Raw genomic sequence first — 3,411 nt, forward strand, 5'->3', positions numbered from 1 at the left:
ATTCTAAGTTTCTAACCCCAATGGATAAAAAATAGAAGAAACACCACACCCATTGTTCAACACAAACCAATGGAACCAAACAACTCCAGATCATTGAAACCCAACTACAACTCCAAAACCTAATCTAGATCACCACCAAAAACCTATTAATTCAAACAAATTTCATAAAATCCCAACATCAAATAGAAAAAAGGGAGAGAGAGAGAGAGAGAGAGACCATGGATCTGATTAGATTTCACATTTTTGCTCAAGAAAGTGTGAGATCAAAGAGAGACCAAGGGGTGCCAAGTTAATCTAGGCGAGTAGTTGTGAGCAAGGTTTTTAAACCCGGGCTGGAACGTACGGTTCGACCAGGTTAACTGTGAACCTCTCACAAACACGGTTTTTTTAGTCTTAAGAACCGGCCTATGCCAAAAAAGCAGGGAACCGTTAGAACTGCGGTCCAATCGCACGGTTCTAAGAATCGTGATCAGACCGCTTCTCACGGTTCCCTACTTTCCTTTGAATTTGAACTTAAAAAAAAAAAAAAAAAAAAACAACAACAACAACATAGAAAAACAAGCTTTAAATTCTGCTCCCTTCAGAGTACATCACACAGCTCCATTCAGAGTACTTACAACCATTGTTGAAGGCTGAAGCTTCAACCACAGTCAGTGAGATGCTATCAGACTTGAGATCGCACTGCCATCTCCCTATTCTTCTTCTTTGTTTCGCTCGCACTCCCAGTCTCCCTCTTTGTGTTTTTGACATGCTAGCTGTTTCTTCATTTTTCTTTCTAGAGTCTTTTTTTTTTTTTTGGTAAATGAAGTCCCCCGGAACTCTTCTTCTGTTTTTTGTAAATGAAGTCCTTTTTTGTTTGTTGCTTTACTGCTGTGCTTTTACTGTCAACCACCAAGATGTGCTGTCAACCACTTCTCTTTTTTTGAAACAAGTCAAACAAACAACTGTCAACCACTTTTAGTTCTAGGCTAGCTTTCGTATTTATCCTATAGTTTTTTTTTTAATTCATAAATGGTGGACTATTCAAATGGGCTTCGGCATAAAAAAAAAAAAAAAAATTTGTTTGGATTGTCAAATGGGCTTAGCCATGGGCACACATTAATTTATCTCTTTACCATTTTATTGGGTCTCATAAAAAAAAAATAATATTGAGTACTCAAATGAGCTTTATCATGACTTAAGAGTTCTAACAAAAAATTTATATATATATATATATATATGTATGTATATAATTATTTACCTTTATTTTTAGATAAATTTTCAATTTTTACTAATTTTATATATTTATTTATATTTTAAATAATTATTAAATTAATTATGACGTCATCACGGTTCGACCTCGGTTCGACTTCGGTCTAACCTTAAAAACCTTGAACCTCTCCCTTTTACGGTTCATTTAACGGTCTGGGTTTCAAAACCTTAGCTGTGAGGGTATTGGTGGTGGTGCTGATCCTCCCCTTCCATAGCCGATCTGCTACAAAAAGAGAGAGAGAGAGAGAGAGAGAGAGAGAGAGAGAACATAGGCTGAGGATAGAAAGAGAGAATGTGTTTTTAATAGCCAATTCATTGTTAATGGACCCCACAAAGTTGGGTTTTTAACAAAAATGCCATCTATCCATTTTCACTAAAAATAAAAATGCTCAAAAATTGTTTTAATTTTCTGTATTTAAATATACTTTTTTTGGATACTGAAAATGAAAATTGAGTACAAATTTGCAAACCAAACCAAATTGCGGTGGGTCCTACAAAAAACTGAAAATAAATACAGAAAACACCACTTTTTTCTTTAAACTAGACAGCCCCTTATTGACCCAACAGTTATTTTAATTTTGCTTTTGAAATTCTAGTTGTAGAAATTAAGAAATCTCTCCTGACTTTCTTTTCACACGTCCTAGAAATTTCGAACAAACTAAGAAAGTGCCAAAGAGCGGATCTACTATATCTTTATAATTTGGAGAAATAATTTTCAGCAATTCTTTATTTTGTTTTTCGTAACATTATAAAAAAAAAATAAAAGGACAAAAAAAAAAAAAAACTAATTGGAATTTGGAACAGACCAACCTCATGTACTTTGATGCACAAATCATTCATATGTAAACTAAAAAGAAATTAAAAATATATGTTTTGTTCGGAGTTTGTTCCTATAAAGGGAAATTTAGGAGTTGAAGGGAAGCCACGCGACTGATTCTATCTATCTATCTGTCTATCTAGTAGCATAGGTTGGTAGAAACTAACTTGGTAAGTTGCTATATTCTTAGTATTTTCCATAGTAGACTTCACCGCCTTTTTACAATTTATTTTTATTTTTATTTTTATTTTTTTATTGTTGGTGTTTTTTTTGTTCAAAGATTGTAGAAAGATTTTTCTATTTCTATTGGAGAGGCCTGAATTTAGTTCAATTCTAGCCATGGTGCGGAACTTTCAAGAGGCATTAGTCAGGGCATTGCCCTACGGGATTTCAATAGAGAATACAGGCCTGATTGTATACTGTTATCAGAGATAAAGGTAGGATATAGTAATAGAATAATTTAAAAAAAAAATTTATTTATGAAGAAAAGATTGAGATTTTCATGTGTAGAAGCTTGGCTTGGCATTGTTCTGAAAAGAAGGGGTTAATCTGAAGATAGTATAGGAAAATAAATGATTGATTACTGCATAAATAATTTTTTTTTTTATAAGAAAACCATGATATTATTGCATTTCAATGCTAAAAAAACTGGAATACATCCGAAAATACTGCAGAGTTAATACTGGATGGGGTTTCCTCCATCCATGTAATAAACATGCGCTACCTTATTTCCTTCTCTTCGCATGTGGCAGACTTCAGCTTGGTGAAAATATTGGAGATGCTCCTTCGTGCCTGATATTAAATGGCCACTGGCGCCTCTGTTTTCCCTTGGATAGCAGAACATATCAGCAAAGAATCACTTTCAAACATCACTTTCTGTATGCCAATATCTCGCACAAAGGTGACAACATTCTCCATAGTCGTTGCTTCAATTGCCACGGCTTCTAAGGGTACTTGCAGTCTTTTGCTCATTGCAGCAATGACTCTTCCCCACTCGTCTTTGATAATCACACCCACACCTGACCACTTCTTGCCCCGAAACACAACTCCATCAGTGTTAACCTTATACCAATTCTTTGGAGGAGTCCGGATTCTTTGATCTACTAGCACTTCATTGTTTGTGGCTGAAGCATCCTGTATTGCAAGATATTCCTCTCTTTGCCGAATGGCTGTTTCATACAAAGCAGCAGTTGATTGTCTTCTCTTTCCATGCCTCACCTCATTTCTATACTTCCATATTCCCCATGCCACCATCAAAGTAATATCCAGCAATTTTGACTCAGTATTTGGATCCATCCCAATATGCCACATAATGTCTGCAAAATCCCCACTACCCTCGACTA

General features: G+C 35.1%; 1 long non-coding RNA gene across 1 annotated transcript; it reads right to left on the reverse strand.

Annotated features, from left to right (window-relative positions):
* Positions 1-207: 207 nt before the first annotated feature.
* On the reverse strand, positions 208-852 carry LOC142613517 (uncharacterized). The gene is made up of 2 exons (XR_012840285.1): positions 514-852; positions 208-435 (listed from the first exon to the last, which is right to left on the reverse strand). It is a non-coding gene; the product is annotated as an uncharacterized LOC142613517 (long non-coding RNA).
* Between the last annotated feature and the right edge of the window lie 2,559 nt (positions 853-3,411).

The sequence above is a fragment of the Castanea sativa genome, chromosome 1, assembly GCF_040712315.1.
Source record: "Castanea sativa cultivar Marrone di Chiusa Pesio chromosome 1, ASM4071231v1".
Lineage (NCBI taxonomy): Eukaryota > Viridiplantae > Streptophyta > Magnoliopsida > Fagales > Fagaceae > Castanea > Castanea sativa.